This window comes from Apium graveolens, chromosome 10 (assembly GCF_009905375.1).
Source record: "Apium graveolens cultivar Ventura chromosome 10, ASM990537v1, whole genome shotgun sequence".
Classification (NCBI taxonomy): Eukaryota; Viridiplantae; Streptophyta; class Magnoliopsida; order Apiales; family Apiaceae; genus Apium; species Apium graveolens.
Genome location: NC_133656.1, coordinates 50,855,527 through 50,880,303, shown reverse-complemented (window position 1 = coordinate 50,880,303; position 24,777 = coordinate 50,855,527).

Below are 24,777 nucleotides of genomic sequence, written 5' to 3'. Positions count from 1 at the left end.
TATTTTGAATATAGTTTCAAGGAGAAACTTTTCCCCCTTATTTAATTATCTGTTGACAACGGTCAACTCACATCCTTAGTACTTCCTCTGAAACTTTCGGAAGTACATATATATATAGTAAAGCTATGTCTATCAACAAGCAAAACGCTTGGAGGAACTTCGATGTGGTTCGAGTTCTCGAGATATGATAGGATTTCTTAAAGGAAAAGGGAGGGGTAGGATCCAAGTACTTCGTGTATTGGATAGACTACTGGTACCGTAGGAGATGGTACAACATGTACCTATGGATCTGCGAAGTGTGTGTATACCTGAAATGAGGACACATAGCCCATATACGGTAAGGGTGATAACCGAGATGTGAAGGTGTCATCCCTCTACTAGTAGAAAATGTTACTTTTATCGCACTACGACTGATCATCGTATGCGGTGGCTCCAATGAATGTCCAAATTCTTCCAATTGGAATTGTTATGCAATACCGTAACCCAAGCCTAGGTGCTGGGATTACTATTAAGGTATTCGCATGATATTAAAATCCCTTAAAGAATTGTTTTCATAAGAAGGTGTGTATCACCAAGGAAAACTATTTTCGAATAAAACATAAGTATCATATATGATGTTTTACGTAAGTTATCATAAGTCATTTTCATACTGTACCTTATTATGCTGGGCATTATAGCTCACACTTGTTTTCTTAAATTGACACAACATAATAGTGAATCAAGATGCCTGCCATGAGAATCACAGCCGGGAAACGGGTAGGAAATGGCCAGCTGTTCCGTAGATTATTTGGTGTTGTACCACAGGTAGTCCGAATAAGCTGGATTAGTTTTCAGTTGTTTTTAGTTCGGCTTATTTATAAGTATGACTTATGTAAGATAATAAACAAGAAACGTATATTTGGCTGGAGGACTAGCTTTACTTAAAGGTTACTCCCCGGTAAGACTAAATTACTTTTGGGTTGTACTAATTATCACTTGATGGTTGAAAGTACTCTAGATATGATGCTTCGTTTCCAAGACAATAACCTGTAAGTGTGTGTATGTGATAAGTGTGGGGTCGTGATGCGTGAGTATTTATATATTGTAGTGTGAGTTGTGTGGTTGTAATAGTTTAGATGGCGTGGCCTCCGAGATTCCTAACCCCGGGTTTTGGGGCGCCACAATAATGATCCTTCCGGACACACTTAAAACAACTGATGTTCTCTCTACACTGACCACTGTGCTTCTTTCCACATGTCTTGCAGCCGATCACCTGTTTGCTGGACTTTGTTGGAATAGAACTGACTGAAGTGGTACTGGGCCTAGCTTGTGGGAAATTCTGCCTTCTGAATTTCCTGTCTCTATTCCTTCCAAATCATCGCTGAAACTTCTGGCTTGCATCTTCTTGCTCTGACTTTACTGGCCCACCTTCAAACTTTCTCTTCTTTTCACCTCTTTCTTTAGCATCCAACCTTTGATCACTTTCTATCACTAAGGCAGCCTGAACTACCGAAGTATATGTCTTGAGTTGTAGAGCTACAACTCCACTCCTAATCTCTGGCTTTAATCCTTGTTGAAACCGCTTCGCTCTCTAAGCCTCTGAACTTACATACTCTGGTTCTATACGAGCTAATTCTATAAACTTGGCTTCATATTCCGTGACACTTCTGTCTCCTTGCTTTATTAAAAAAATTCCATCTCCATCTGGTTCTGGAGACAATCCGGAAAATATTTTTCCAAAAACAGTTCTGTGAATCGAGTCAAGGAAATAGGACCTTCTCCTTCTAATGCTCGCCTAGAATCCCACCAATAATTCGAATCATTCTTCAGAAAGTAACTAGGATAGTCTATCTTTAAATCCTCACTTACCTTGGTAAGAGCAAAAGCCTTTTCCATTTCCATCAGCCAGATCCTAGAAATAACATGGTCTACCTCACCTTTAAACTCTGGGGGTTTCACAGTTTGGAAAGATTTAAAACTAACATTTTGGGTTGTTCCCTTCAACTGATGTTGTAGTTGGATTTGCAGCTGTTGTTGTTGGATTTACTGCTGTTATTATTGTATGAGCTGTTGTTGTTGTTGTTGTTGTTGTTGCTGCTGGAACTGTTGTTGCTGCTGCTGGAATTGTTGTTGTTGTTGGGCCAGCTGAGTAGACTTCTGAAGCAACAGATCTATCAATTCACTCATGGAGAGATCCCCAGCAGATCCGTTATTGGGTTGAGGATTCTTCTTAGGTGGCATTCTCCTGAAACATAGCAGTCACATATAAGAAAAATGGAATGCTCTAAACAGTTTATACATATGTATCAGGAGATTGCTTCCACTAAGAAAATGTCCTCATCCTCAGTTAATTTGATCCATCCAGAGTGAATGACTAAATTCTAGAAATACCAGCAACAGAAGCAACAATAATAGCAACCACAGTAATAATAGCGCACAAGTATATAAAAATGAACAATATAATAAAGCAGCTACTATATAATAACCATACAGAAATCCAACTTGTACAACTGATATCCAACTGCTAAACCATCCGAATACACAACAAAATTGGCTGATATAACAGCCTCCATCTACTACATACTACAACAACATAATGTACATATAAACCAAACTACAGAACTCCTGAAATGACTAGATATGAGCTCTATCTATCACTGCTGCAACTCCGCTATAACAACTGCCACTACCACTGCCACCAATCGTACCCAACTCGAACACCAACCAGTTAACCAAGTCCTGGTACTGGATAACCCTAAACTCAGAGCTAATGAAAGGGTCAATAGATCTAGCTCGCTTAACAGCAATCTGAGTCAAAGTCCTCATTCTAGCCTGGATATCGGTAAGGGAATAGGAATACCCTGGAAGGGTCCAACTGGAACTCGATCAAGATGTGTGGCCAACTCTGGGCTATGCTCTCTAATCAAAGATCTGTTCACCGCATGATGAACATGATACGGAATCGGGGAGGAAGTACATGTTTGAACAGAGGGAGGGACTGGAGGCCTAAGGAAGGAAGAGTTGGGTCCGCAACCCGGTGGAAAATCTCTAACAGCTGACACAGACCTCCGCACCCAACGAGGACGGGCACTAGGTCCAGGTATATCTCTCGAGATAAATGGAGGCACTAGTGGGGGAGGTAAAGGAGTCTCCTCAGCTACAACATCTAGAGTCCTCTTTGATTCTGAGCTGTCTGAATCAGATCTGTTCTCTCAGGATGAAGAACTGGATATCACTATGGGCCACTGCCAACAATATAAATATACAGGAAAGATACAATAAGATTAAGGCAGTTATATCAAAACATCAATAGATGCTAGGGTAACGCCTTCGGAACCCTCGACTGACTCTTAGGTTTGCTCCTCTCAATGAGTTGTTGACTCACACCTTAGGACACAGTTTTACACCTTTTTTGACTCGATTCCTAACCTAGATCATGGACTTGAACCTGTAGCTCTGATACCAACTATGACGGCCTCAACCCCGGGGTCAGGAGTTGACGTCACTAAATATATTAAACCACAAATATAAACTACTAGGTTATTATTATTACATTAACAAAACCCCAAGACCAAGATCTGCTCCAAGTTCAAGTATGATTTAAGTTACTCACTAATACATAACCATTATTAAATGTCTGACACACTAACTTATTCAGCAACTCTTCATACCGCATATGGTCTGATACAAACTACCTCAGAAGAGCCAGGACCGGAAAGGGCTGAAACTCTGTTCTGACCAAGTCCGAGTGATCGTCTAGGCTTCTACAATATATATAACAGGTTGCAAGGTGAGCATATAATCGCTCAGTAGTACCAACATATGAATATCAGAGTAAAATATTAATGTAAACAGTTATAGGAACAGAACTATAAAATAATATGAAAAATAATAGCCTATAAATCATTTTGAATCTCTGCCAAAATAATAATAAAACTGGATATCACTGATTAGCATGCTCTAAATAAAACAACGTAGTTGTGTGATGTGCAAACACCAGAGTCCAATTTTAGCATGCTATTCACATTTATAATTCAACTATATAAATCACTTGCTTCGTTACGGGATTCACAAGCCAAATCGGATACGTAGTGGATATGTGAAGACAACTGATCATGCTATCAATACCAGACGGCTCCAACTGCCATCCCATAAACCTGTTCCAGAACTCAGAGACTAGCTAGGTCTCTGACCTGCTGGACTAATCGGTTATGTAGTGCGCGCAACCGAATTAGCCTCTTACGCCACTTCAATAGGCCACTATGGCCCCTATGTATCCAATATCTGATCATTTTTTTCCAGTTTTCAAATCACTTGTACCCATCTAAGTTTAAAACCATTCATTTAACAACACACGTAAAATTGGTTCACAAATCATCTTCATTCGGAGATAGGTACCTTTTCAAAGTAACTTTTCCCTAAAACAGATTTAAAGCAATTAGTTATAACTACAGGGGATACGTAACTTAAAACGCTTATGTTCCTGTTCAAAAATAAAACAACAAATTACTCATATGCACTGAACCATAAAAGTATGGTCAGGGGGTACTTGCCTTGCGATGATTTCTCGGGATTCCTAGGGTAGTTGCGGTTGACTGACTTTGGTCCTCGTGAACTCTGACTGGGATCTACAGTAACATAATAACCTAATTAGTTATACCGACATGCTTGATATCCTCGAACTTAACTAACCCAATCTGATATCCCGACTCGTATAATGAATTTACACATATTCACGTAACGATTTTTACAATCACAAAATATTTAATATTATCTAGTACACATTTCATAATTAAAAATAATTTTTCGGAAAATTTGGATAGCGACACCTCTATTTATTGGACTACCCATCGAAACATAATCGACGTCCAATTCCCAACAATCACAATTTTACAATTTGAATTTTGTTACGACTTTTAAAATAAATCACTATTTATGTTTTGAAAATAATTATACGAATCACTTTATTTGTTTTATAAATTTAGGACTCATAAGTAATCATCACTGTCCACCGTCGACGATGAGCGACTCGCCGAGGCTCATCGTCGACGGCGACAGAATTTATTGGTGCCCGATATAATACGAGTTTCCGAATAAATCCCACGGATTAGAAAATAATTTTCCGCACACAACATCATTTATTTCAGAAAAGCAATCATAAATTTATACTGCAGAAAATAAAATAATTAATAGAAATTATTTCTGGATATAATCGAACCAACTGCTACAACAATATACACACAACACACGCGCCTACACGTGCAATCAGAAAAGAACAGGGCTGCCGGAAAGCAACAGAATCCAGGTGGCACAGTAAGGTAAGCATGGAAACAGGGACTACAGGGAACAAAACACACACACACAGCAACACTCACACACACACGTATATATATAGGTATATACATACATATAACCGAATGGAACCACCAGGCTCATCGGAATCACGGCGGCGAGAATAGCAGAAAAGGGAAAAAGAGATGGTAGAGGATGAGATTATTCGAGAAAAAAAAGGAGAGAAAACGGAAATTAACGAGAGAGAAAAACGAGAGATTGAACAGAGCGAGAGAGAAGAGAGTGCGGGAGGGGTGAAGCGGGGAGGTGGGGATTTATTTCTTTTCAGCAACAATGTAACACATAGCAGTACCACTTTCGAAATACTGACACGTAGCACTAGGGATAAGTACGAAGGTTCTGCGGCCTGGTTTTTGTCCCGCAATTTATTTTTAACGGATAAACTTGCGGTTGAATATAACTCGAAAAATTGCCAAACCAATTTTAAAATTCCTGGAATAATTAAAAATTAGTAAAATAAAATTTTCATAATTTTTAAACCATTTTTGAAATGCAACTCATAACCGCATTTAACAATTTAACGCACAAACGTGCGGGTGAATTTAATCCCAAAAATATCTAAAATAATTTTAAAATTCTCAAAATATTCAAAACTTAATAAAACATGAGTTTCAAAATTTTTGAAGCATCCTGGAAATAAATACTGAATTTACAAATTCGTAGAAATGAAATCTTTATCCATTTTAATGTAATCAAAAAATCATTTAAAGATAAATAATTAATGAAATATTGATTTTTAAATTTTATAAAATCCTATAAATATTTATTGAAATTATAAAACCATAAAAATAATTTTAGAGACAATCCAAATATTTATGAAAATAAATATGCAATAAAATCACTTTTAAAAGTGAAAACAATAATCAAACATAAATATTAACAAGACAACACACAGCTGACAGAACTAATACATGTTACGACCAGTATATTTTTAGTTAAATTATATGTATATATGTTTATATATCAAGAGTGAGTCAATTATGTGCTTGTATGAATTATAAAGGTCATATTTTGTGAGTTGTAAATTAAATATGTATTTGGAAAATTTTGAGAAAAGAAATGCCTTTATTTGAGTATTTTTGTGATATATTATTAAAGATATTAGTTTATGGAAATTCTTTATATAAAAACTTGTTTCCTTAAAATTTTGGAAAGTGATCTCAAAAAGTTTCTAAAATCCTAAACTATTTTATGGTATGACTTTTGTGATTTATAGATTTATATTTTTATTTATAAAATCCTATCTCTAAAATGATATTTGATTAATTAGATTAATAATTTGCCATTTACCATGATACCCTTGCATGGAAAAACCCACTCAATTGAAGGGAGGGGTATTGTTGTCAAATCCAACCCCACTAACTTCACTTTAACTAGTCAATTTCCTAAGTTGCCCTTGCATGCAAACCTTGTTAGCTTTGGAAGAGGGATAAAAAGGTAAATTGATATCCCACTATCATCAAACCACCACCATATCGTCACCTTGTGTCTTTTCACCACTTACACACACAAACTCACCCTCCTCCCTCATCTTTTTTCTCTCTCGGCAGAAGCCAAGCCCCCCCTCTGTTCATTTTCTTTCATCTTTTCTTCAAAAATTCTTGCAAGAAATCACCCTCTAAGCTTTGATCACTTGTTTAGTAAGTTAAATATTAAGTGTACTACTTGATTTAAGCTTGCATGTTGAGTTTCGAGTGGGCCTAATGTTGAAAATCTTGATTCTTATGAGTTTAAGGTTCAAAACAAAGGCAAAGCATCAAGAGTGGAAATGATCAATGGTTGAGGGAATTCCTTGCCATTTTGTATGATCATTTCACTCCTTTCCATTCGGCAATGACTCTTCAAGAGCCGAATGGAGTGGAGTTTTGTGTTCTTTATTTGTGATTAAATGTTATGTGAAGAAGTTTTGATTGCGTGTTGCTATAAAGCTAAATTTTTTATTGACCATGATCTTTAAAACCCTTGCATGTCATGAAATACTTGAGATATTGTGTGTTAAATGATTGCATGTTGAATTTACACTCAAAATCTTAGAGTACTAGGAGTGCATGTTGAAAACTAAAATATATACTTGATTTTGGCTTTAAATTCGATTATATGCCTTAGATATAACTTGATTTTCTAAAAAATTGAGTATACTTTTATTGGCAAGTGCTTTATTATGACAAAATATAGTTTTTACAGTGGGTTAAAGAGCATATTCAATTGCTATTGTGTTTGCATGTTGTTATGGATATTCATTTTGTGCATGAGTACTCGAAAATGTGATTTAAGTGTTAGTCTTGCTACTTTGTTTGTATAATTTGGTCATGGTGCATTAGAGTATGAATGATCTCCACCACGTGTTAGTGGATTAGATGAGAGTATTAGGTTAGTAATTATGCTTGGTTAATGATGGGGAATAAAATAAACCCTGATTGCGTAATTAATATCGCATTAATTGTATCAGAATTGGGCTGACAGCTAGGCCCATTAAAAAGGGCCCAAAACCCTGGATATTAATTGATTTCGTAATTAATTAATAAGGGATAAATCAGCTGATAAATAAAGTCCAGTTAGGAATATAATTCCTTGAAGATTGGCCTCCAAGGAACCTCATGGGATAAGGAATCAGTTTCCTACCTCTTAGGACTCCAAAGTCCATTCTAATTCAGAGACTTGTCCACCAAGTCTCCTAACCCTAATCCAATTCAAGGACTCTTAACATCTATATAAGGGGCCTCACCCCACAAATCAGAACTATGTTTTTTGACTTGATCCTTGGAAATCAGCAAGGTACGTAGGCATCTTGTTAAGGCAGATCGAGTCACGAGACACAAGAGCAGTCAAATCGAGCCTTGAAGCTCACGAACCCTAGTAGTAAGTATAGCAATTAATATACCTTAGTTTTTAATCCATAACAATTGGCGCCGTCTGTGGGAAACTTACAACAACCATGGCGAGAACACGGAGAGGAAACAACGCCTTGAAGGAACACCAGTGGGGATGACTCAAATGATTTTGTCAACGGTGGAGATACCTCCGCATTCAACCTATGCCACCAACCAAGGAGGAGCCCAAGTAGGGGCAACTGAACCTCAGCCTCAAGGGACGATAACCCCGTCTCCTCAAGGGACGAACTTCCAACTTTAACAGCTATATATACCTTTGAATTCCTGACCCGTTGGGTATGAGTATTCAACTATTGTGACCACTAACCCCTTATGTGATGCCCCTTTATCCCGAGGTTGGAGGAAGTGGACATGCTAATAGGAGTGAAACACAAGGGCAAACTCCCCAATATATATGTGGTTTGGCTCATATCCCTAAGGATCAAGAATTTTATGGTCCTGATACTGAGAAAGGCTCTGAATCTTCGGATGATGATGTGGCCCCAAGAAGGAGGCGTGCTGGCAAAGAGCCGATGCCTGATGGTAACCAACGTCCTAGGAGCACCCGAAGGACGAATCCCCAAGAAGTGCAGGAGAGAATCAGGGCTCACGAGGCTAAGATTCAAAGGCTGAAGCGCGACTTAGAGGCGCACCAGACCCCCAGACTCCCACTACCTCCAAGGGGAAGAAATCCTCCTCCAATCATAGTCCTGGATTGTCCGCTACATAGAAGGACTGTTGTCCTAAGGGCTGATCCAAGCAATCTTCTTCCCCTTGGAGATCCAGATGATCCTACGCCACCATTTACTGAAGAAATAATGAGCGCCCATATCTCAAGGAAGTTCAAGATGCCCACCATCAAAGCTTATGATGGCACCGGAGATCCCGCTAATCATGTCAGGACATTCTCTAATGCACTGCTGTTACAGTCTGTGAACGACGCTATTAAGTGTCGAGCCTTTCCTCAAACCCTGTCGGGAATGGCTCAAAGATTGTATAACTGTTTGCCCCCGAATTCTATTGGGTCCTTTAGAGAACTAAGTCAGGCTTTTATTAAGCAATTCATCAGCGGGAGAGTGCATGAAAAAAGCTCAGCATCTCTCATGAGCATTGTGTAGGAAGCAAAGGAATCCTTGAGAGACTATCTGAATCGTTTCACAAAGGAAGCTTTAAAAGTCCCAGACCTTGATGACAAGGTAGCTATGATAGCATTGCAACAAGGAACTAGGGACAAGTTCTTCAAGATGTCATTGGCCAAGCGCCCCCCCCCCCCCCCCGAAAGTGTGTTGCAGCTCCAAGATAGGGCCGGGAATACATCAAAGTGGAGGAGAGCATGAGGAAGATAGTAGTAAATAACGAGCCCGCCGGAGGCAAGAAGCGAAAGACTGATCTGGAATATATTGCTAAGGACAAGTATCCTAGAACTGAGCAAAACCCTGATTCAACCCTGAAGAAGGGAGGGCATGGGCAAAAGTTCACTGAATATGCTAAGTTGAATACTCCAAGAAGCCAGATCTTGATGGAAATCGAGAAAGATAGAGATATTCGTTGGCCTAAACCCCTGAAGGCTGATCCTAGAGAAGAGCAAATATTATAGATTTCATGAGGATGCTGGTCATGACACCGATGAGTGTAGACAGTTAAAAGATGAAATAGAGTTCCTCATTCGAAAAGGAAGATTGAGCAAGTACACTGGAGATGGAGGAGATAGGAACAACAATGGGAGAAAGAACTTTGAAGATCGTATGAGGGACCAAGATGATCAGGAGCGGAATCCCTAGCCTAGGGGACCGGTGATAAATGCAATCTTAGGAGGACCGTGACCCCGAGGGCCTGTGATAAATACAATATTTGGAGGACCAACTGCTGCTGGATTATCCAGGAACTCTAGGTAAGCGTATACTAGAGAGGTTATGCATATTGTTGGGGAAGTCCCGAAGAGGGCTATGACAGGAGTGACAATGGCATTTGATGATTCTGACTTGGAGGGTGTGAAATTTCCTCATGATGACCCGTTGGTCATAACACCAATAATAGGGAACAACCCGGTGAAGAGGGTCCTTGTAGATAACGGTGCCTCGGTGGACATCTTACTTCATGATACCTTTTTAAGGCCCAACGGATATGCCGATATATGGATTCACAGGAGTGGAGTGCCCCGTGGAAGGAATAATTACGTTGCAAAGGACCATAGGTCAGGAACCAAGGCAAGCAACACAGATGTTGACTTTGTGGTGGTAAAGGCTAGTTCAACTTACAACACGATCATGGGAAGAACAGGGATACATGCCTTCAAGGCAGTCCCTTCCTCCTACCATTCAGTAATGAAATTTCCCACCCGGAATGGGATTGGAGAAGAAAGAGGAGATCAAAAGATGGCAATGAGTTGTTATATGGCCTCTCTTAGGGCAGACGGAGTTGGGGGCAGGTTCTGCCGATTGAAGATCTAGATATCCGTGAGAATGATGAGAAAAGAGGGAAGCCAACAGAAGACTTGTCCCCGATTTCTTTGGCTCCCGAGGATCCTGAGAAAGTGACTTTCATTGGAACAACAGTAGAGGATCCCCTTAGAGGGAAGTTGGTGAAATTTTTGCAAGAAAATAGTGATGTGTTTGCATTGTCGGTGGCTGATATGTCAGGCATAGACCCAGAACTGATCACTCACAAGCTGAATGTGTTTCATTGAAGATATACAGTTTCTGGAATGGTTAGCGAACCCTGTGATGGTAAAGAAGGCTAATAGAAAAATGGAGGATGTGTGTTGATTTCACCGATCTGAATGACACATGCCCTAAGGACTGTTTCCCATTGCCAAGGATAGATATATTGATAGATGCTACTGCTGGTCATGAGATGCTGAGCTTCATGGATGGATTCAGTGGAGACAATCAGATCAAGATGTACATGGATGACATCCCAAAGGTATTATTCATTACTGACTTTGGTGTTTTTTGTTATCTTGTTATGGCGTTTGGTCTCAAGAATGTAGGAGCCACCTATCAAAGGTTGGTAAATAATATTTTCAAGGATCTTATTGCCAAGACCATGGAAATTTATGTCGATGACATGTTAGTCAAGATTCTAGTAAAGACTAACCATATAACCCATTTGAGGGAAGCTTTTGAGGTCCTGAGATATCATAAAATGATGTTAAATCCTGCAAAGTGTGCTTTCGGGGTGGGATCTGGAAAGTTTTTGGGACTGATGGCCTTCAAGAGAGGAATCGAGGCCAATCCCGATAAAATGAAGGCAATTTTAGACATGGAGCCCCCAAAGACTATCGAAAATGTTCAAAAGCTCACTGGAAGGGTTGCTGCATTGGGGCGGTTCATCTCCAAATTTGGGGACAATTGCTTGTCATTCTTCAAGTCTTTGAAGAAGGTTAAGAATTTCATATGGACTGAGGAAATCCAGAAGGCATTCGATAAATTAAAGAAATATATGGCCCAGGCCCCGTTGTTGGCCAAGCCAGCTCTGAATGAAACTTTATACTTGTACCTCGCCGTTTCAGAAAATGCCTTGAGCGTTGTATTGGTTAAGGAGGAACTTAAAGTCCAGAAACCCGTATACTATATTAGCAAAATTTTGCATGGGGCTGAGTTGAATTATTCAACTATTGAGAAATTTGCTTTAGCCTTGGTAATGGCTTCAAGAAAGTTATGTCCTTACTTTCAGGCTCATAAGATTGAAGTGCTAACAAATCAGCCTTTGAGAAATATTATCCATAGTCCCAAAGCTAGTGGAAGGCTAATTAAGTGGGCAATAGAATTGGGAGAATTTGACATTAAGTACAAGCCACGAACGGAAATAAAAGCCCAGACATTGGCTGACTTCGTGGTGGAATGTACCATATCCAACCAAGAAGTCGTGGGGGGGGGGGGCAGGAAGATACTATACCTCAAGGCACAGAAAGTGATAAAGGAGATAAAGAAAAGGACATTAAGGAGAAGGAATATTGGGTTCTCTATCTTGATGGAGCATCAAAAACAAATTTAAGCGGAGCAGGGCTAGTTTTACAAAGCCCCGAAGGGTTCTTGATTGAATATGCTATGAAGCTAGACTTCCCAACTACAAACAATGAAGCAGAATATGAAGCTCTGATAGCAGGCCTCGGCCTAGCAGGAACACTGAGTGTCAAGAACTTAAAAGTCTGTGGAGACTCGAAGTTGGTCATATCCCAGGTCAAGGGAGAGTTTAAGGCAAGGGATGATACAATGGCTAAGTATGTCCGCCTAGTAAGGGCTGTGATGACTTAATTCGATGAATGCCATGTTGAGCACATCCCAAGGAAGGAAAATGCTAAGGTGGATGTATTGTCAAAGTTTGCTTCATCTGAGATAGAGGAAAGTTCAGGAAATGTATACTTCCGCGTTTTGAAGACACAGAGCATTGATGTTAACCTTGTAGCTCCTATAGGGCTGGGGACGTCATAGATATATCCCATTAAGGCCCATATTCAAACTGGTTGGCTGCCAAACAATGTGACTGAAGTACGAAAGTTGGTTGTTCAAGCACTGAGATACTCCTTGATCGATGGGATTTTGTACAAAAGATCTTATGTGGTTCTATAATTAAGATGTCTCAGGCCCGATGAGGCACGATTGGCTCTTGAAGAAGTACACGAAGGTATCAGTGGGCAACACTTAGGGGCAGAGCATTGACTCATAAGATAACCCGTTTAGGCTTCTATTGTCCAGAGATGATGGCCGATGCCAAAGAGTATGTGAAGAAGTGTGATCGTTGTCAGAAACATGAACTTGTTGTTCGACAACCCCCCGAGATGTTAACCTCCATCAACTCTCCCATCCCCTTTTCCATATGGGGAATGGATATACTTGGACCTTTCCCCATGGCCACGGCATAAAGGAAGTTCCTGATTGTAGCCATTGATTATTTCACTAAGTGGATTGAAGCCAAGCCTTTGGCCAAGATCACAACTAAGCAGGTTGCACAATTCCTGTGGGAAAACATCATGTGCTGATATGGAATTCCCCGTATCCTAGTTACCGATAATGGAACAGAGTTCAACAATGAGGAATTCAAGAAGTATTGTGAGGAAAATGAGATTGAGTTGCGATTTACCTTCGTAGCTCACCCGCAAGCCAATGGGCAATCGGAAGTGGAAAATCAAATAATCCTAGATGGACTAAAGAAGAGGATCGAGAAGTCGAGGAATAACTGGGTAGATGAAATACTCCCAATACTATGGGCCTATAGAACTACTTGTAGAGTCACAACTGGAGCAACTCCCTTCATGTTAGTATATAGGGCAGAAGCGGTTGTTCCTATAGAGATATCACATTCGTTTCCCAGGGTCCAAGCTTTTAATGCTGAGAAAAATGAGAAAGGGCAAAGATTAACCCTGGATCTAATTGATGAAGTACGAGATCTGGCACATGCGAAGATAGTGGAATATCAGAAAAAAGGCTTTATTATACTACAATCTAAGGGTTAAAGAAAGGTTCTTCAAGCAAGGTGACTTGGTTCTAAGGAAGGTGGAAGCTTCCGGTGTTGGGTAGAAAGGAAAACTTGCCCCGAATTGGAAAGGGCCATATAAGATCAAAAGTGTTTAAGGAAGAGGAACCTACAAGTGGGAGACTATGGATGGTTTTGAAGTCCTAAGAACCTAGAACCTACAGAATCTGAAGGTTTACTATGTGTAAAATGATTGAGCACGATTCTCACTTGTCAAGATGACAAGTAGGTTGAAAAGCACCTTGAAGTTTTGCTTGCTTAGGATTTCATGTTTTAGTTTTATAAGGCTACTCTTTAAAGTTTGACATTTATTAAGACTTGTATAAGGGATGAATCCCAAAAGTTTATGAAAGTTAGAAAGTTTCCGAAATATTTTTAAAATCCCTCGTTCACCTTTCCAAGGGCCGTGTCCTAGCCAGTCCTAAAAAAGCCAGGGAACACTGAGTCATCCCTCACCCTCATATACTGAGTGAACTCCTCTGAGTCTAAATAATTATCGATCGCCCTGTCCTTCTTAGCCCTCAGCATGACCAGCTCAGCATTAGATTCTCCAAGCTCCTCCTCCTTACGCTTCAACTTCCTCTCCAAAGAAGCGTACTTCCTCTACTGCTTCCTAAGGGCATTATCAGCCTTGTCTGAGGCTCTCTTCCACGATTCAGCTTGCCTCACAGTAGCTTGGAATTAAGCATTAGACTGAAATGAAACAATAAAGCAAAGATGTAAGGCAAGTGAATGCTACAAGTAAAAAGAGAGTAAAATTTTAAGAAAGGGTCATACCGAGGCCAAGAACTGAGCACCCATGAGCTTCACCCTCTCCAAGTCTGGGGAAGCCACAATATGAGTGAAGTCCTTGGGGGTCACACCATGGTAGGACCAATCCTATGCATGCTTTGTGGATCCAACCACAGTGTCCCCACGACGGAATCCCCAAAGAGGCTGGAAGGCACCAGTGGCAAGAGAAGGGGGAGTTGTAACAGAAATAGGAACATTTGGGGTTTCAGTTCCCCCAGAAGAAGCCTCCACCATTAGCTCCTTGTGCTTCCTTAAGAAGCTAGGGTTCGTAGCCTTCCCCCGGGTGTCAAATCCCTCGAGTCGAGCCTTCTTCATCCTCGCAGTTTCTTCAACGACAAGCACATTATCCTCGTTGATTTCCTTAGCAGCTGCAAAGATAAAGGAGAAACAAAAATAAGTGGTGTCAATAATACATGAAAGGGAGTAAAAACAAGAAGGGAAGAAAAATACCCTGAGGAGAAACTGAGGAGAGCCTCACTTGGATAAGGGAAAACTCCTCTAATAGAGTCCAGCTGGGAGTGGCACCATCTTCCCGAATGAGTTCATTATAGATAATAGTCTCCTCGGGGGTTAGGTGAATGGATTTGAGGCTACCATCGCTGACCTTCCCGAAGGAAGGTCTGAAGAGGGTGCCTCAGTCCCCATTCTCCCACCTTAACCTAACAAAACTACTCCTCCAGTGTTGGTTATTGTCGGAAATGGAAGCACTATTAAATATGTGTTTACACTTGGGCCTTTGTTTAATGTATACCCGACCACAGATACTCTGAGAACTGTTATAACACTGAAATATTTTCCTAAAAACTGCTACCGACAAAGGAAAACCTCCCCTAAGACACGAGACCATAAAGCATAAAATATTTCTCCAAGCATTTGGAGGAAGCTGACAGAGGTTAATTTGCAAGTCTACTAGTAAGTGGGGAATGAAATCGTGGAAAGGAAATCTAAGCCCAACATTAAGGGCGCCTGCATAAATGAATAGGGTGTCGGGTTTCCAATTGCAAGTACGATCATCACCGTCAATGGGAACTAGCCTAAGAGGGGGATGAATATTATAAAGTGCGTTCATTTTATCAAAATCTATATTGTGCCATGTGTTACAATAATCGAATGAATCTAGATGTGCATTAAAAGGGTATTCATCCCCCCTAGTGTTAATCATATCTAGTAATGACACGTAAGAAGAGCGGATTTCGATATCATTACCTCGTTTCGAAGCAGAGGCAATCTTAGCCGCTCTCAAAGAACTCTTGTCTGCCATTGATGGAGATAGAAGAAAGCTTGGAAGCTTTGGGAGGAGCAGAAGGCCGGAAAAGGGTTAAAGGATGGCCGAAAAGTTTCTAGGGGGATGAGTATTTGAGAGTGCTTGAGAGGAGATGAGATTTTGAGAAATGAAGAAGAGTGAAATGTGAAGTGTGAGTGAAATCACACTTTCACCCCACTCTTATATAGCCTCCAGGATAGCAATTGGGCCTGTCAAAAGCCCATTTGGGCCAAAAAACAAAACATTCTGGAAGAATCCAGAAAAATCTAAAGATAGAATTTGATAAAGGAAGGTGCCTCAGAATTCCAGAAGGTTCTGGAATTTGTTTTTGAAAGCAAAGGCCAGACCCAAGTCATAGGCCCAACTTCAAATTGAAAGTAAAATCCAGCCCAAGTTATGGGCCCAGATTTTATGTATGTGAGCTCAAAATGATTAAAGAAAATGCTTTTGTGCCTGAAAAAGAATATCAAGCCTAGATAAGGGCCCAAATATTTGTATGACCCAAAAATTGAAGGCCATGCAAAATGAAGGCCCATTTAGCTAAGAGAGAGCCCAGATAAAAAAGCCCATAAAAATCATGGGCCCAAGAAGATAAAATCGTTTAATATATAAACGTTATTATAAAATTTCCTGACCTAATTCGATCAGGATTTATACTATGTCCCTGGTCGAACCTTTCTGGTCGAAAATCTCCACGACCAAGAAATATTGGCCCCTTTATTCGGTCAGAAATTGGTTCCGTAAGATAGATCGACCGAAATAAGTCAGGATTCTAATCAAAAAATCCTGACCCAAAAAAAGAGTTGTCGACCATAAAAAAACCTAGGCTCCTGATCGAATACTTCTGCTCGAAAATGACTTCGACCAGGATAAAATGGAGGGGTAATTCGGTCAAAATAAGGGTCAACAAAAAAATAATATAGGAACAATCCTTATCAAAATTCGGCCAGGAATCCTAGTTGAAACATCCTGCTCGAATGAGCCTTCGACTAGAACATAATGGGGGATAATTCGACTAGGATCCTGCTCGAATGGAATTCGTGGTCGAATTATATATAAAAAAATAAAAGAAAAAAGAGAGAGAAATTATGAATATTTCTGGAAAATTAAAAATGTTTTCTGGAAAAATAGAAATACCTTGGAAAATTCCTGGAAATTAAGGAAACATCCTAGAAATTAAGGGAAAATTCCTGGAAATTAAGGAAAAATCCCAGAAATTAAGGAAAAATTCAAGAAAATTAAGGAAAAATCCAAGAAATTAAGGGAAAGTTCCTGGAAATTAAGGAAAAATCCCAGAAATTAAGGGAAAATTCCAGAAAATTAAGGAAAAATCTCAGAAATTAAGGGAAAACCCTGGAAATTAAGGAAAACCCTAGAAATTAAGGGAAAATTCCTGAAAATTAAGGAAAAAATACCATATAATTCCTAAATAATAGGAATAAAGGTAAAAGAAAGTGATAGGGAGATTCTAAAAAATCCTTGAAGTCATGTACAAAGGCAAATCGTTGTAAGTGTATAGGTCGCTCCACACATTACGCAAAAACGATACCCTATAAGGGAACGAGTGAACTTAACTTCTGCGAATTTTTTTTACAGTTTCCCAGAAGTTGGGGTGAAAATGATAGGGAATAAAATAAACCCTGATTACGTCATTAATATCGCATTAATTATATCAGAATTGGCTGACAGCTAGGCCCATTAAAAAGGGCCCAAAACCCTGGATATTAATTAATTTCGTAATTAATTAATAAGGGATAAATCAACTGATAAATAAAATCCAGTTAGGAATATAATTCCTTAAAGATTGGCCTCCAAGGAACCTCATGTGATAAGGAATCACTTTCCTACCTCTTAGGACTCCAAAGTCCATTCTAATTCAGAGACTTGTCCACCAAGTCTCCTAACCCTAATCCAATTCAAGGACTCTTAACATCTATATAAGGGGCCTCACCCCACAAATGAGAACTACGTTTTTTGACTTGATCATTGGTAATCAACAAGGTACGTAGACATCTTGTTAAGGCAGATCGAGTCACGAGACACAAGAGCAGTCAAATCGAGCCTTTAAGCTCACGAACCCTAGTAGTAAGTACAAAAAATAATATACCTTAGTTTTTAATCCATAATAGTTAAAGATTAGGTTCATGGTTTATAAGTGGGAGTTAAGGTGGAAGGGTTAGTATAAGGTTTGTTTTTTCCAGAATGTTGCACTAGTTTGTAGGAGAGTTTTGAATGGGCATTCGTTGGGCGTTTGGAGGCCCAAGCCACCAGAAATTAGGACTTGACCTATAGTTGATCCCAGAAGCTTTAAATGTAAGAAATCAACTCATTTAGTTAGGTGCACAAGTCGAATCGTGACTTCAGGTCAGAACAAAGGCAGTTTGAGTGAGGAGCACTTTTAAGCTTAGAAAGTAGTGTCATTGGTAAGCCCTCATTAGGCCTTGATTAGCATTGATACTAGGGAGTTTGTGGGAATCTCAAAAAGCCATAGTTCGAAGGTTTAGAGTAAAAATCAAGAGTATTAACTGAGTTTAAATCAGAGCAGTTTGAGTGTCACTAGGACAGGGGAGAGCCATCTTTGAGAATAGGCCCAAGGAGGCCTAGGTTGAGCCTTTGTGTCATTCCAAGTGCACAAGTTAGATTTAGGTCCTGATATTCCATTGTAGTAATTTCAGTGTCAAACCTTGAGTGAAAAGGGATTTATTGTCACTTAGTACCATTCGGTGTCACCTAAAAGTTGCTCTTAGGAACATATTGTCCTTGCACTTAGATTTTGCATCCTTAGAGGTGAGGCCTGAGTTGACCATTGACTCTAATGGTTAGTAAGAGGCCAGAAGAAGGTTATGCCATAGGTGTGGCTAAGTGAAATGGAGTTTAGCTAGCAAAGGCACTTCAAAACTTGGAGAGCTAGTTGGGTTGCACTCGACTAGGTAGCACTTTGAGTCAATCATGTTGGTTGAGTGAGATCATTCAATACTCAATAGTGCACCATTATATCAAAGTTGTATATTATGTGATTAAATGTGTTATGTGATCCTAAATGATTATTTGAGCATAATAAGTGATTGGTAAAGAGTCGAATGTGTAGTTAGGCCTAAGCGCCAATATGTTTTGAAATCCTTAATCTGGATGGAGTTTCTGTGAGAGTGTATCTTGATGAGGTCTAATATTTTGTGTAGGCTCAGGGGAAGGTAGTAAGCTTTCTGTCAAAGTCGAGTAGTGCTCCTGGTTGCTTCCACGATCAAGACGAGAAATAGTCCAGCCTTCTTAAGGCAAGTGTTTTACCCTTGTCAATTCTATATGTTGCAAGTGTTCCCGTACTTTCTTGATATATTGCAAGTGTCCTTTGACCCTCTCGAGATATATATTGAGAATTATTCTAAAGTATTAAGATATATTACAAATGTTCCGAACCACTCCTTTGAATTATGATAGCATGCTCGTATATTGATCTTTCTAATATTGCTGTTACCATGATATATTGTTGCAAATATTCTAATTTAGATTGAGATTTTGCAAATGTTGTGCATTCAATTATAAAAATCATACCCTTATAAACTATAAAACCTCATATGTGATCTCTCTTGATTAACCGCTATTCTTTTTACTCTTACACCTCCGAGTTACCAACTTTTTACATAAATCTTTACCATCATACCTAGATATATCCCTCATATAACCATCAAATTTGAGACCTCTATCTTGTGGAACAACGTGATGACTCTTTTTCAATACTTTCTTCCTTGGTTATCAAACCATTGTTGACTATCCTTGAAAACCCTGCTAGTGAGAAGTCACTTCATTCTGATAAGAGTTTCTTAACATGAAATCCTTGATTGATGATTTAAACCCCTTTGTATAGATCTTTGTAAAGTTCTCCTTGGCATCATTTTTATAGAAATTAATTGCTCTTAAAATAAATGAATGTTTTCTTGAGATTGGTGAACTGGAATAAGACGTAAGTCCCTGTCACACTTATTATGTTAGGCTTAAAAGATGCCTAAGGATCCCATTAAATTGTCGTTGATTTTTTAAAATTCGAACCTTATTTGGTGGCATTGTAAGATAACTTTGTTTTAATGCTTAATGCACTATCATTTCATTTCATTATCATTCAATTTAGCTTCGCTTTCATTTCTAGAATTGTATATCAACTCATTAGCTAATAATTGAGATCCGAATGCATGTGATTCCCTTATTTTTTGTGGCACCTTGGATTTGATTGTTATACCCCTAACTACCTTGTTAAACGTGTTATATCAGAATCATGCTTACAATTATCATAAATGTTTCAAGCTTACTTATGCATTTCCGTTGCCCCAATTTTGCCTATATTTTTGATTTCCTGCTTATAATCATGTATAACTTTGCTAAAATCTAGACATCATATGATCAAATTAACCCTGTGATAACCTAGATTTGATTTATCTGTCATAATCACACCTGCTTGTTACCAATTTTCTTTTCAGAAATATGCCTCCTAAAAAGATAAAGCAAACCAGTACTGCTTCTGCAACCGACCCCAATATCATTCGAATATTGGAAACTCTGCAATAACAGATTAATGCAATTGCTCAACAACAACAAACTCTTAAACAATAATTCCAACAACAACAATTTCAAAACCAAGAGAATCATGATCAACACCAACATCAACCAGATCCACCAGAGCCACCTCAATAAATTGTGACTTTTAAAACTTTTCCCCTCCAGCTTTTCATGATACCACTAATCCCATAGTAGCCAACACTTGGATAAGAGAAATGGAGAGATCTTTCGAATTGGTTCGACTAGGGGAAGAACAGAAGACCGTTTATGCCGCATATTTCTTGAAAGGCGAAGCAATTCATTGGTGGGATTCAGTCAAAGCTTTGGAAGAAGTTCAACCAGTTACTTGGACTAGGTTTAAGGAGTTATTTTTGGAAAAATATTACCCCCGGTATATGCAAAAACATATGGAGATGAAATTCCTGGAATTGAAACAAGGAAGTATGACCGTCTTGGAATATGAGAAGAAGTTTACGGAATCGTCAAGGTTTGTGACTAAGCATGTGAAGACTGATGAAGAGAAAGCTCAGAGGTTTCAACAAGGGCTCGAATATTGGATTCGAGATAGAGTGTCGATGTTTGAGATTGGTACCTATGCTGGAGTAGTTCAGAAGGCAGCATTGATTGAAAGTAATGGAGCACAATCCAAAAAGGAAAGAGATATTAAGAAGAGGAAAGTGTTTCATCAGAAGGAGAGGTCAGAATCAGGTTACCAGCAAGATAGAAACGTGAAGAGAATTGGATTCCAGAAAGGATGGAATGCACAGAAAAAAGGGGAAGTGAACAAGAGACAAGACAATAAAGGAAACTATAAGCAAAATCAGGGACAAGCAAATGATGACAAGCTGCCAAGGGTCGAATGTAGGCATTGTGGGAAGAAGCATTCGGGAATTTGCAACAAGCTCAACATGACATGTTATCGATATAATCAGAAGGGACATTTGGCCAATGAGTGTAAAGTGCAGAAACTTGGAGTAACATGCTACAAGTACAGGAAAGTTGGACATATCGCCAAGGAGTGCAGGTCCACCGGAATAATCAAGAGCATGATGAATATAGCCAGTACTAGCACCACATCACCACCATAAATTTTGGCATTACCTCCACCACCTGCAGAGGCTCCATAAGCATCAGTAAGGACTTTTAACCTGAAAATGAAAGATGTTGTTCAGAATTCTGAGGTGATAGCAGATAAACTTTTGATAAACAATGTTGAAGCTAAAGTATTGATTGATTTAGGAGCTATAAAGTCTTTTATATCAGAAACTTTTGCTAATAGATTAAACTGTGATAAGAAGGATATGAGTGAAGCAATGAACATAGTAATTGCCAATCAAGGAAAGATACTTGTTAGTCAATTTTGCCCTCAATGTGAAAGTGACATCTCCGGGCATAAGTTTTCAATCGACTTGATACTTTTGAAGTTAGGGGAGTTTGATATAATATTAGGAATGGATTGGTTAGGAAAGAATAATGCTCAGATAGATTATAGATCTAAGAAGGTCTATCTTCGAGCAAAGAATGGGAGTAAGGTGATATTTAAGGGCCGGAAGCAAGAGCAGCTATTTCTCACCGCTATTCAAGCCAGCAAGCTACTTAGGAAAGGATGTGAAGCATATTTAGCATATGTAGTAGATTCAGAGAAGGAAGTTCCTAGCATGGAGAAGATTCCAGTAGTAAGAGAGTTCCCCGATGTGTTTCAAGAGGAATTACCAGGACTATCGCCAGATCGACAGATTGAGTTTGAGATTAATCATACCCCAAGCACTGAACCCGTTTCAAAGGCACCTTATAGAATGACACCAGCAGAGATGAAGGAGTTAGCGAGTCAGATACAAGAACTTTTGGATAAAGGAGTCATAAGGCCAAGTACTTCGCCATTGGGGAGCGCCAGTTCTTTTCGTAAAGCAGAAAGACGGAAGCATGAGACTCTGTATTGATTACCGGGAGTTGAATAAAATGACAATTAAGAATCAGTATCCGTTGCCGAGAATAGACGATTTATTTGACCAACTAAAAGGAGCAAAGTGTTTTTCGAAGATTGATTTGAGGTCGGGATACCACCAATTAAAGATTAAACCAGAAGACATCCCAAAGACAGCATTTAGGACGAGATATGGACATTATGAGTTTTTAGTAATGCCTTTCGAATTAAAAAATGCCCCTACAACTTTTATGGACTTGATGAATCGAGTTTTCAAGAACTACTTGGACCAGTTTGTTGTGGTGTTCATTGATGATATTTTAATATATTCGAAGACGGAAGAAGAGCACGATCAACACTTGTGGATAGTTTTGGAGATTCTTAGACAAGAGAAGTTTTATGCAAAGTTCTCAAAGTGTGAGTTTTGGTTAAAAGAAGTTCGATTTTTAGGACATATAATTGGAAGCGAAGGAATTAGGGTGGACCCCGCAAAGATCGAAATAATTATGAGTTGGGAGAGACCAAAGACTCCTACAGAAGTAAGATGTTTTCTAGGATTGGTTGGATACTATAGAAGGTTCGTAAAGGATTTCTCAAAGATCGCTACGCCATTGACCAAATTAACAAGGAAGAATCATAACTTTGAATGGAATACGGAATGTGAAGAAAGCTTTCAAGAGTTAAAGCAGAAATTGGTTACCACACCAGTATTAGTACTACCTGACGACAAAGGAGATTTTGTGATATATAGCGACGCTTCGCAAAAAGGACTAGGATGTGTGCTAATGCAACATAATAAGGTGATTGCATATGCATCATGACAGCTTAAAACTCATGAATTGAAATACATAACCCATGATCTGGAATTGGAAGCCATAGTGTTCGCATTCAAGATATGGAGACATTACCTGTACGGAGAGAAGTGTGAAATCTACACGGATCATAAAAGCCTGAAATATATATTTACCCAGAAGAAACTCAACATGAGACAACAGAGATGGTTGGAGCTAATTAAGGATTACGACTATTTGATACATTACCATCCAGGAAAGGCAAACGTAATCATCGATACCTTGAGTAGAAAAGAAAGATTGAATTCGATAGCCATGCCAAGGGAATTATCTGAGGAGATGGAAAGATTTGAGTTAGAACTCTGTATTTACGGGACGTCAAAAGGGTTTTGTCACTGCATGACTTTTTAACCAGAACTATTGCAGAAGATAAAGAAATGCTAAGAAGAAGTGATGAGTCAAGAGAATAATCAACTGACGGGGGAAGAGATATGTACAAAGAAGGATGAGCAAGGGATATTAAGATTTGCATCAAGGATTTGGATCCCTCAAGCGATTGAATTAAAAAATGAGATACTACAGGAAACACACATCTCAAAATTTTTTATTCACCCGGGGAGCACAAAGATGTATCAAGATTTGAAGAAGAAATTTTTGTGGCTAAACATGAAAAGAGAAATTGTAGAATGGGTCTCCAAGTGTTACACTTGTCAAAGAGTGAAAACGGAACATCAAAGACCGAGCGGATTGATTCAGCCATTGAAGATTCCTGAATGGAAATGGGAAAATATCACCATGGACTTCATAGTAGGTTTGCCTCAAACAAAATCCGAACACGACGCCATATGGGTTATAGTTGATCGCCTTACAAAATCGGCACGTTTCTTACCCATCAACGAGAAGACTTCATTGGATAGGTTGGTTCATATGTACGTGCACGAAATTGTGTTACGACATGGCGTTTCGGTATTGTGACGACCTCAACCCCGGGGTCAGGAGTTGACGTCACTAAACACAATTACCAAAAATATAAACAACAGAATTATTATTAAAATATACTAATTTGACCCCGAACCAAGATGCGATCCAGGTTCAAGTACAATTCAGGTTCTCATTATTACAAACTTTCTATTCAACATCTAAGACACACTAACTTTATTCAGCAACTCCTCAGACCTCATGGCCTGATACAAACTACCTCAGAGGAGCCGGGTCCAGTAGGGGCGGGAACATAGGTCGGTCTGACTGATCTTCTAGGCATCTGCGAAATATACATAACAGTTTGCAAGGGTGAGCATAATCGCTCAGTAGTACCAAAATATGAATAACAGAATAAATCGGTAATGCAATAATAATAGGAACAGAACTGTAATCATGATATCAACATTATACAACAAAGTTAGAGAAAAAGTGGATAACACTAACTAGCATGCTCCATTAAAACAACGTAGCAGTGTGCTGTAAAAACACTAGAGTCCAATTTTAGCATACTAGTCACTCTTATAAAATCACTGTATCAACTACCCGTACCCTTACGGGAAGCACAAAACCCAATCAGATACGTAATGGATATGTGAAGACAGCTGATCGGGATATCAACACCAGACGGCTCCAACTTCCATCTCATTTATGGCTCCAACTGCCATCTCAATTACCTATTCCGGAACTCAGAGACTAGCTAGGTCTCTGACCTGCTGGACTAATCGGTTTTATAGTGCGCGCAACCGAATTAGCCTCTTACGCCAACTCAATAGGCCTACTCTGGCCCCAACATATCCCATA